Source organism: Stigmatopora nigra, chromosome 10 (genome assembly GCF_051989575.1).
Source record: "Stigmatopora nigra isolate UIUO_SnigA chromosome 10, RoL_Snig_1.1, whole genome shotgun sequence".
Classification (NCBI taxonomy): Eukaryota; Metazoa; Chordata; class Actinopteri; order Syngnathiformes; family Syngnathidae; genus Stigmatopora; species Stigmatopora nigra.
The window spans coordinates 14,146,859-14,159,133 of record NC_135517.1 but is presented as its reverse complement, the minus strand read 5'-3'; positions in this window follow the sequence as shown (position 1 = coordinate 14,159,133).

The window sequence follows — 12,275 nt, the reverse complement described above, 5'->3', positions numbered from 1 at the left end:
ACCCCCTCTCTCCCATTCTCTCAGTTTCTCCACTCTCGCCTTTTCTCCCTTTTCGAACTATCTTATCACTTGTGGCCCTTAAGTGTCACGGGAAAAATGACACTAGGACCCCAGCTGTCTGTCTGTGTGTTTGCCTTTTACCAGACACTATTAACAACACCTCCTTTTGTAATTACAAGGTCCACTGCACACAGCCTTGCCTCCAGGTGGAGGTCACCAGTGGCACCGGCTCCCAGCTCGATTCGTATACCCAACCACCCTCCTCTGCCTATCCGCCACGTGCCAACTGAGGGCTCTTCTGCATGAGAGGGGTGCACCAACCAGACTGCCAGGATTAGAAACGCATTTTTCTCCTTTTTATTGGGGGGATTGCTAGTATCACAACACAGTTTGCTCACGCCTCATTGGCTAGATATCTGGGCGCCACTGTATGCGGTGGGAGCAAGCTTTCAATTTGGTACATATGAGAGAACGAAAATACAAAGAACAACATTTTTATTCATTAGAATAATATAATATAATATAATACAATATAATAGAATATAATACCATATAATACAGTCTAATACAATACAATTCAATACAATACGATACAATGCAATACAATATGATACGGTACGATATGATATGATACGATACGATACGATATTATACGATACGATACAATGCCATGCCATGCCATGCCATGCCATCTAAACAGGTGTCTCATAGTCATTTTTTGAGATTAAAATTATTTGGATTGGATTGGATAACCATATTGATCCTGTACACAGCAAATCAAAGTAAATGGCATAATTAAGAATCACCCAAGCAAATCATTAACAAGGAAATGCAGCAAAAACGGATGTAGACTCAAAAAGACATTGTAAATTTGGACAAAAACTGGAACCACACACTAGAAGTTGTTGGGGGAGCAGACAGCTCTTCCATCTTATCCCACGATGGAATGGTTGGTCAAAAGTGTCGCTTCTCCTCCCGGCACTTTTGTCCAGCTCCGAAATTCCAGTGGCATTGAGGTGTTGCTCCTATTGCTGCGTAGTGTAACAGCTAGTCCCATGTGTATGACAGCGTAGGCATGGCTGAATGGTTCCAAAAAAAGAAGTAGCATAAAGAATCCAAGCTAACGGAACAAGGAAAGTTGTAAAAACATTAAGGTAAAAAGTATAAAGTACAAAGTAAAGTAAAAAGAAATGTATTAAGAAATATTAAAATGTAATTTAAAAGAGATAGAATGGCTGTAAAACACGAAAAGCATAAGAATGGACAGAGCAACTACCACTGGCGGTCGCGTGAATGCCGCCATCTTGGAAAAATATGATATGATATGACGTGACGTGCAGTGCCGTGACGTGCAGTGCTGTGACGTGCAGTGCCGTGACGTGCAGTGCCGTGACATGACTCGACGTGACTCGACGTGACGTGACTCGACGTGACTCGACGTGACGTGACGTGACTCGACGTGACGTGACTCGACGTGACGTGACTCGACGTGACTCGACATGACGTGATGGGACGGGAAGGGACGTGACGTGATAAGATATAATATAATATAATACAATATAATATAATAGGTTATATTATACATATTCAGATTTTGTAAAGAAAGCATGATAAACATGCAATTATTGTAAAAGAAGAAATAGAAGTAAAAAGCTTGGGTGACTACTGCAAAAAGTAGGCTACTGTCTAATTTATAACTAAGCCTTTTCTTGCTACTGTCACAATGAAATTTACCAAATATGGGACGAATTAAGTTATCCAATCCAATCCAAATGGTCACGCTGGGACAGTAACAAGAAAACACAAAATCATCACGTATCCTTTGCGCTTTAATCCTCTTTTATTGTTACAGTTGGCATTAAAACTGCTTGTTTTGGATGATCTACAAGTGGGCTTCATTTTGACGGATGTGGTAGGAGATTAAAAAAGATAAGTTTTCACCTCACACATTATGATTTTAGATGCATACTTCTTATCATATTGTGTCAGAAGATAAGGTTACAAAAATGCATCTATGGCAATTAGGGAATTTACACGTCAAGCTTCCTCTCTAAAAAACGAAATAGGCATACCCTAATATGACTCACTGCTATGTAATATAAAGCTTACAGAGAAAAGAGCATCCTCTCCACTCTTAACCATGGTTGAGAATCCATAATGGTGCGGGGCTGCTTTGCTCCATCTACCACTGGAGTCCTGGCTTGATTGTATCACAGAAATCATGAAATCTGAGAATTATTAAGACATTAAGATGGTAGACTTGGTTTAAATAAAAAATCATGGGCCCGCCAGCAAGACAAAGCCTAATCACTTTCAGAGAGCTGACAGAATGGTTGAAGAAGAAAGAAAATTACTCTTTTTAATAACCAGTAATCTTTGCTAGATCTGCCATTGGGGAAAATTAAACTGCAAACAGTCAAGAAGTTGAAAAACTTTTGAAAACAAGAGTAGAAAAAAATACCATCTGATAATTGCAGAACCTTAAAAATAGAAGAAACGTAAGGAAGTTGTCATTGCCCAAAGCTTTGCAACCAAATATTAAAGACAAGGACCTTTATTGCTGCATTTAGTTAGTTTCTTCTCTGAAGTTTCACAATGTAAGATGGAAAAAAACATTTGTTAAATTAGGGTACTTTAGACCTATGTTTACAATATCCTGAGGATCTAAATTTACTACATTTACATTAATTTCTGAAGCTGTTGTAGAGATTATGCAAAAGATGAAGGGACACCTGTGATGACAAGCAGGACTGTGTACTTGGATTCAGCATTCCTGAAATGTTCATCCAAGGGGTTTATGAATTTATTCTGAAGCTCACATGGCTTCTACAGAACATCACTGTTGAGAACAACATCTTAAAATGGATGGTAAATTAATGAATTCATTTTTTTTGAACCGCCTATCCTAAGGGTGTGAAAACTATTCCAGAAAGGGACACAGTGGGTGAAGGTTTTTGTTCCAACATAGCGAGGTACTAACCTTTCCACAAACCTTGTATCTAATAAGTGCTATCAATGGATAGCAGTCAGGTGATTATTGTTTCAGCAGAAACCTCATTGGTTAAACTCTTTGTGTTGAATCAGTTGGAAAAAAAATGTACCCACAGTGGCCCTCGAGGACCGGTTTTCCCAGCTTATCCTCACAAGTGTCTTTGGGATGCTGGAGCTTAACCCAACTAACCATTCACACTCATACCTTGGTTCAATTTCGAGTGACCAAATAACCTATATGAGATGTGGAAAGAAACCAGAGTAACTGAAGAAAACCCAAGCCCAGGAAAACATACAAGCCATAAAGGCACGTCCGGATCTACGATCGAACCCTTGATCTCTGAAATCTGAGGCCAATACACTAACCACTCTGTCACCAGGCCGCATTTTTAAATTTTTTTGCTGAGTTTAATTTTTAATATTAATACATGGCAGTCTCGTGTGCAAGTTGTTAGCGTGTTAGCCTCACAGTTCCTCATTGTGTGGAGTTTGCCTGTTCTCTGTGGCATTTCCTCCGGTACTTCGGTTTGCTCCCACACCTTAAAAACATGCATGGTAAGATGGTTGAACACTGTAAATTGTCTGATGATTTAAAGGATTTAGAAGGAGACTGGGACTATACCCCTTAATTTGCATTATTTACACACTGATGAAATAGTTTATTGAATGGATAAGTGAGGCATTAAATGCCAATTAATTGAGATTAACATAAATTCTAATTCACCACCTCCTAAAATTGAAACTTGAGAGATACTGAAAAAGAAATTGTGGCAATCTTGGATTGGAACGGGAACTACACACACATGCTTCTTACATGCACGTTGGGTGGACCGATCTGGACTGGAACTCAAGACCGCAGTGAGGCCAATGTGCTAACCTCTCAAGCCGCTGCGTCTTCACCACTGAGATATTCTAGGGAAATCAGTGGATGGTGGTATTTGGCCTGTGCCAAGATTTATGGCAGAAGATATGTCTGGGTGGCTTTGAGGAAATTTTGGTCCACCATCCGACGTCTCAGGAGGAGGAAGCAGTGCAGCTTCAACACAGTGTATAGTGCTGCTGACCTGGACTCGCTGCTGACCCTATTTTCTGGGACAGGACATTCAGTAAAAGCATAGCACTAGGCAGGAGAGTATACTCAATATGACTGATTGAATGGCATTGATTCTGATATAAGCGCTGTATTAATGGCTTGGGGGTGGTTTCGTGATCACCAGTCAAACTAAGTGAGGCAGACAAGCAGGGATCCACCAAGTCAAGACTGATATTTGGACTTTAATGGATTCTGCAGCACCACCTGCACCCTCAACTCACAGGGGGATGGAGTGAGAGAGGGACTCAAGTGTTCATCTGCGTTTTGCCACATTCTTATTGGCAGCTTTACAAAACATACACTATATTCTCTCTCCCGAAAAGGTCACTTGGTACAATTGATTCTGCATCCATTGCATATGGTTTCAAAAAGCTGTAATTTTGAACAATAGACCCGGCAGCAAGCTGAGTTACTTTGACTTAACATTTAAATGCAAATCCCATGCTGTGATAAATGAAATATGCTCTGCTCTGTTGCTAGGCAACAGTTCTGGGTTTGCTGTCCGGATAAAACCTTTTGACCATAATCAAATGAGTATAGGTAAGTAAAAACTCTCCAAGTGGCAATGTATCCACCCGGCAAAAGACGATGTTTTGCATTTAGTGCCGATCTGACATTCATATTAAAGTAAGGCACCCTGCTCTCTAAGGGCAAACATTGATGAAGGAGCCTGTTTTGAGCAAGGGTAAACAAACGAGAGTGAAGGAACTTCAACCTTTTCAAATAAGGGAAAAATAGTTTGTAAAATGTGAACTTTTTGCTGTTTGTGAAAGATTCATAAAAAGTGCACAAAATTGGATAATTCAGTAGTGTTGCATTTTCAAATAAAAAATTCATTTTCCCTTTATCTTAAATATATGTTTTTCAAGAAGGGTCTGGTGAACGGCAAAGTACAAACGGCAAACAAAAAAACTAATAAAAGAAAACCAATTGCCACAACAGAAGCCCGAATTGCCACTACAGTAACTCCAATTTCCCACAATACAGTTGCAGATAACAACAACAAAACTGCAAAAATACATAGCACAAATACAAACAAAAGACATGGAAACAGACTGAATTTGCTGGAAAACATGAAAGTGTACCTAACTTTATTTTGCCGATACTTCTCGACCTCACACATTACCTACTAGAAATGTGATGATCACAACATCCAGCTTTTGCAGCAAAGGGTCTCATTCTAAAATAATCTGCTTTAAGATGTCACCCAGTTAATTTTTGCACACAATTCCTTTGGCCCCCCTCATAGCTGGTGAGCCCATCAGACTTAGTTTTATCCACTATTCAATCATTATCATCTCAAATCCTAAATTCCTATGACACATTGGCTATTAAACTTGTTGGAGTGTTGCAAATCCCATCTGAGTCTTGTCTAAATTAATCAAAACTGTGTAATGAGATAACCCTCAGTCATGTTCAGATACCTTGCAGGAGTATCTGAGTTTATTGGCACCTGACCTTGGTCATGTAAGTGACGCTAACGAGCACTGCCTAGAGAAGAATGTACAGTGGTACCTCTACATACGAGCGGCTCGAGATATGAGGAAAAGTTTTAGCAAATAATTGTCTCTACATACGAGAAAAAATTTGAGATGCAAGAAAGCCAGGTGGCCAAGACATGACAGGGTGTTTATCATTGTAGCGCATTGTAGCGTCTTTTTTGCCGCATCTTTTTCATGTATAACAGATATCTACGAGCACTGGTCGTAGCTTGCATTTACCCGTGTTTTTCCCCCCGTTAGTCAATGCGTAATACAAAATGAACAACAATGGATCCAAAGCAAACGGGTGGAATGAATAGTTTTGCAAAGTGCAACGTTGACAATAAACATTAAGCGCGAATTAATTGAAAAATATGAGAGTGGGGTATATGTCACAGAGCTTGCTCATTGTCATGGATGATATCGTGTCACTTGGAAATTCCTTGGGGCTGGAGGTTAACGAGGCACATGTGAATGATCTAATATCCGAAAGAACTGATGACAATCGAGCTCCAGGAAAGTGAACATTTGGAGGTATTGCAGGAACTCAGTAGCGGGGACTGGAACAGGCCGCCTGGCTACAAAGGATATCAAAGACATACTAGCAAAGTGGCAAGAGTTTTCTGATTTTGGAGAAAAGAGGCAGCCCGACAAGCTAATAATAATCGGAAATAGGCTTTGTCGTCATCATCAACAACAAAAGCGCAACTGTCATCATACTCAGAACTGTGTATGACGAAATTGGTAGTGCTTCTCTTTAAGGTGCGTTTTCTCGGCAATAGACCCAAATAAGTGATAATTTCAGACTCGTAATTTGGCATTCTGCCGTTATGGATACATCCCATCATCCCTTCGAGCGGATCACTTACCTCTCACTGTCTTTCACTTACTTTCAATCAGCTAGTAGGAGGCAGATCACCGCCCAAAGTCTTTTCATGTTACCTCACCCTAAGTTATTACACAGAAGGGATTGTGTGTCGTGTTACCGCAAGTTTAGAGTCCTGGTGGATGTGGGAAAAGACGCTCCTTAAGCCTACTTGTCCGTACTTTGTGGGACCTATAGCGTCAGCCAGAGGGCAGCAGCTGGAACAAATTGTGACCAGGGTGGTATGGGTCCCCGATGGTGTTCCTGGATCTGCTGAGGTAATGAGGGCTGGCAATGTCTTCCAGTGAGGGCAGGCAGCAGCCGATGATCTTCTGGGCAGTGTTAATCACTTTCTCCATGGCACCACACTGTGATGCAGTATGTCAGGATGCTCTCCACAGTGGTTCTATAGAAGGTTATCAGAAGCTTAGTGTCCAAGTTGTTCCCCCTGAGTGCCCCGAGGAAATGGAGTCGTTTCTGGGCCTTCTTCACTGCTGCCGTGGTGCACCCCCAGGAATTTAAAGGACTGGACCCTGTCTACACATACCCCATTTATGAGGAGTGGGACCCGATCTTTGCTGTGTTTGCGAAAGTCCAGGATTATTTCTTTAGTTTTTGTGGTGTTCAGTGTGAGATTGTTCACCGAGCACCACGAAGACAGTTTGTTGACCTCATCTCTGTAGTCCGACTCTTCCCCTCGTTAGATGAGTCCGACCACAGTGGTGTCATCGGCAAATTTGATGATGGAGTTAAACTTGTGGGTTGGTGTACAGTCAAATGTCTACAGGGAGTACAGAAGAAGACTCAGTACACAGCCTTGAAAGGAGCCAGTGCTCAGTCTAATGGAGGAAGAGAGGTGGGGATGGAGTCTAACAGTTTGTGGTCGGTTAGTTAAGAAGTTCTTTATCCAGCAGCAGATGGAAGAGGATAGACCAAGGTGGCAGAGTTTCTCAGTCAGAATGTGTGGTTTTATAGTGTTTAAGGCTGAGCTATAGTAAGCTGGCAAGTGGTCACATGTTATTGTATTGTGAGGACATTTGTGCGCATCATTTTCGAAATATTTTGAAAGGAAGGCAAAAACAAACAACTCTTGATGCGTTCCTTTTAAAAACTCCCGCTGAACGTCCGGGTGGAGTCAACCCGGAGAACAAAGGTAAAAAATAAATTAAACAAAACATATATTAACATATATTTGAGTGTGCCGGGATACATTAATCCAAGTTAATTCAAATGTGTTTGTTCTGTTACGAGTGCGTTGGCGTGGTTGAAAAAGAATAAGTACGACTAACTTGATTGTAGTGATCCTGTAGAAGGTGATTGAAGGGAGCAGCTTTTGATGTAAGGCAGTGGTCCCAAACTTTTTCTCACCGCGAAACAGTAAAGACCTTCCTATTTTCAATTTAAAACAAAAACGAGAGAGCGAGTGAGTTCAGGGAGGAAATCAGGGGAGGTGGTCAGTGGAAGACAGAATGACCAATAGTACAAATTGATGCATCTCTTCTTTCAGTCTGGGAAGCTGTGGCTACAACAGCACAATATCACAACCTCAACAAAAGTGAATAAATTATGCTATTTCAGAATATTTGAGTGCCCTGAAAAGCGTTATATAAATCCAACGCACTCTTATACTTATTATTAACCAGGACATCGGCAATTTGAGTGATTCTGCAATGATTTACTGCAAGTGCCGGTTTAAATAACTCTAAGTGCCATCACAGCCTACAATGAAGATAGTTTGTAGAATCAAATGTTCAGGAAAAAAAAGGACAAAGCCTTTATTTATAAGAAAGGCTTTTAAAATAAAAAGACACTTCCCTTATATATTTTCAAAAAAGAATAAGCAAAATTATTAAATTGTTTAATTAGCCAAAAGAAAAGATTGTTGTGGCAGCCCGGTGGATTGAGTGGTTAGCATGTCGGCCTCACAGCTCTGCGGTCCTGGGTTCAAATCCATATATATATATATATATATATATATATATATATATATATATATATATATATATATATATATATATATATATATATATATATATATATATATATATATATATATATATATATATATATATATATATATATATATATATATATATATATATATATATATATATATATATATATATATATATATATATATATATATATGAAAGTCGAGCATGTCCTGTCGTATTTCTGGCATAGTCCGTCTTGAAAATGGCTTTAAATGAACACAACAATATATCTGCTTGTGCAGCTCGCTCCAAATACAGCTTGGTAGTTCTCGTAGTAAGCACACTGAAAGTGGCGGACACACTCTTTTCCCGGCTGTTACAGACTTACTAGCTTTGCTAGGAGTTGACCGCTCTTTCTTAATGATGTCCATTTTTTTTTGGAAAATAGCTTTGTGAGCAAATCTGCAACCAAATTTGTTTTCCTCCGTCGGCCATTGTGGATGGAGTTTGCAATCTCTGGCTGGCTCACTCTGGCTTTGGCCCGCCTACTCGATGACTAGCCAATCATAGTTGGAGAAAGCGATGACGTATCCCTACGCCTGCGAGAAGGCAATGCCGTATCCCTATGCCTGCGAGAAGGCAATGACGTATCCCTACGCCTACGAGAAGGCCTGGTGTCACCAAATCTAATTCTGATTAGTTAAAGCAACAGTCTCATCGACACTTGTTTAATGCAGCAGAGGCTGCAGAACTGATTGTCTAGGGCTTGAGGCAGATTTCTGACCCTGGAAACAAATAATGCCTGAAATGTGATTGGTTAAATGCTTCAATATGAAAACACACATCTGGGAGCAGTGCAATCAGGGGAAAGCAATGAAAGGAAGCTAACAGACAATTTGGAATTATTTAATAAGTATTGATGGACAAAATATAATATATGATTCAGATAATTCTTAGGCCAGCAGAGACAGGCCGCCAGTGTCAGGAATACATATGAACGTTTTTCCCCATTGGTTTCAATACAAAATAGCCATTAAAACAGTGAACATTCAGGATATACCGCAGAACACATTGAGCTACTTAGCAATGTAAGGATTCTGTTTTTGTGCATTAGTACTGAATATTTACTGAGTTGTACCAGCTCTGCAGGTTACGCCGCAATTCACGTTCCCAGTCATAATGAGAATGTTTGTCTGTCTTTATATAATCAACGCAATTTAATGGCAACCACTGTCTGCCTTCCGCATCACTCAGCTGTGTTAAGCTCCAGCTCCCAATGACCCGGAAGAGGATATGTAAAACAACAATATGGTTAAATGGATGGTTAATTTATTTTATTTGTTGTTTTAATATATGAATGACTTTTTTTCCCAGTAGAGGATTTTACCTATGCCTTGCAGCTTCAAATATATTGTCAGTTATTCCGCATAATTGACTGACTGTGTAATGAAGTAATCACACAGCTCCTGCACATCGCTAAGCCCCACTAGCACTTCATTTCCTATAGGACCACTCTGTTAAGGAGTCTAATGGATGATATGTTTCTGAATTCACTTTGAGTTTAAACGGGGCAGTGATTAAATGGGTAGATTCTGTTATGGATGTTTGAACCCTGACACTTGGTATGTTTTTTTCTAAATTCGGTATGATGTTTATTATGAGCCCCCACCACAATGCATGCCAAGAGAGTAAGAAGCATTTCTATCTTTTATAACACTTGCCTGACCTCTGCACCTTCTATTTTTTAGCCACCTCCTTTTCATGAATGGATCAACCATTTTGAAAGATAAAGGGAGATAACAGAAGTAATCTGTGCATCATCATAACACAGGAAAGAAGTTCATTAAAAGCTCAGTAGGTCCAGTCATCCTCACAAGGCTGTAGCATGGATGGGGTACAAATTATTCTGTGCCAGTATGTCGGTGATGGTCCTTTTCAATGACAAAATACAAAAGTGCTTGCACATACAACACAGTTGTTTACAGGTTGAATGAAAAGTGCAACAACTGTTTTAGAAAATACTTTTTATTACTTTACTATTGTTATTTAAGTATGTAGTATGAGTGGACAGATACAAAAAATCCTCATCAGATGACAATATTATTTCGAATTGAGTACTTTTACACATCTGCCTTAAAGTTATGAGCTCAACGTTTCAGTCCAGCTCCAGCCTTCTACTGTGGACTTTATCTGATTTGTCTGTGCAGGTTTTCTCAATGTACATTGGTTTCCTTCCACATCCCAAAAACATAATAAACACTCTAACCCATAATTGGGTGTGATAGGTTCAGCTCGAAGGGTGAAGGGTGGGAACACAGGTGAGATGTCAAAAGTCAAAACAGATGAAGGTCTGGAAGTCTTGTGGAGTCTATGGCGGACGCAGGTGGAGTTCCGAGATCAGATTCACATCACTCACAGGCCTTCTGTATCCTCTTTGTAAAACGTAAAAGTAAAAGGAGTAAAGTAAATTAGCAAAAGGCAAACTTTCGGAGTCCAGTCCGTTCTGGCTCCTCTATATTCAGACTAACCAAGGTTATCAGAAACAACAACAGCATTTACTTCGTTGCAAGCAAGTATGATACTAATAATGATGAGCAAAGCAAGTTTAATAGTGAAGCAAAGGGTATTCTTCATTGCAAGCAAATGTATAATAAGGTGAAATAAAACCCCGACACTCTATCATTCATTAAATGATTCCTGGTGGGAGTACATTGATGTTATATTTTCGCATCAAGATATCATTCCCATTAAGATAGTAGAGTGGAGCAATATTATTGTTTTACTAAGGATATGCAGTACCTAACTGTATCTCTCTAAGTTTATCACATCCAACTGTAATAAAGTTTCGTGAGGGTTCAATGATGAGCAGGAGCGTGTGTAGAATCAAAAAGGATAGTTTCACTTTGTGGTTGTGACTTTTTGTGTGTTCTTTTTTACACAACATGTAACATGTGTTCATGAAGAATGTGATTGAATATATGCATGCGGCGAAAGGAAGGAGAGCAGGTGTCAGTAATCTCCAAGCGTTTCCCACTTATCTACTATTCACCCGAGCTGTTTCCATGGTAACTGATGAATTGATTGCCACACAGATGATTGGCTCCATACAGTAGTCACTGGCCTCATAATGGACAACCACTCAAGATAAATAATAGTACATTAAAAATGTAGCAAAGCTCTGTATGTATTAAAGCCATTACTACACACTTAAACTTCCATTTTAGAACAAGGTACCCTCCTGGCTACTTTTATACTTTAAATCATAACACAATGCATTTTTTCCCCTACATAAAATGAACATATTCTGTAGAATATCTCAGGTGGTTAGGGACCAGAGAGCCAAATAAAGTGTATGCCTAGACAAACAATCTCACACACTCACAAACTCACCTGAGACCAATTGGTAGTATTCAATTAACCTCTATGTGCCTCTTTCGGAATGTTTTCCTTTCAGAAAAAAATGAAATAACTGGATAAAAACATACAAGGCAAACATGCCAACTCTATAAAGGAACCCCACAATAGATGCCATTAAAATTAAACCACTCAACTGCGGCTTTTTGGAGGATGGTCTCATCGAGATTAAATTGTTTTTAAGTCTTTCTGATACACAGCTATTGAAGGATTTTTTATTTTTTTACATTGTTTTTTTTGCATTTCCATGTGGTTTTTCCTCCCTATTTGTGTTTTTTAAATTTTAATGATTTTTCATTTGTTAGGACATTTATTTCATAATATATTTTAATGGGATTTATAAATCAATCGCTGTTCATTTGACACTTCATTAAATCTGGTGGCTTTCTTGAGTCCCTTATTGGTAATAATGGATATTTCCTTTTCAAGTAGAGAAAGCCAGGGTCAAACATAGATGGAGAAAAAGGGTGGAGGGCAAAGAGAAGCCTTTGGAGGAT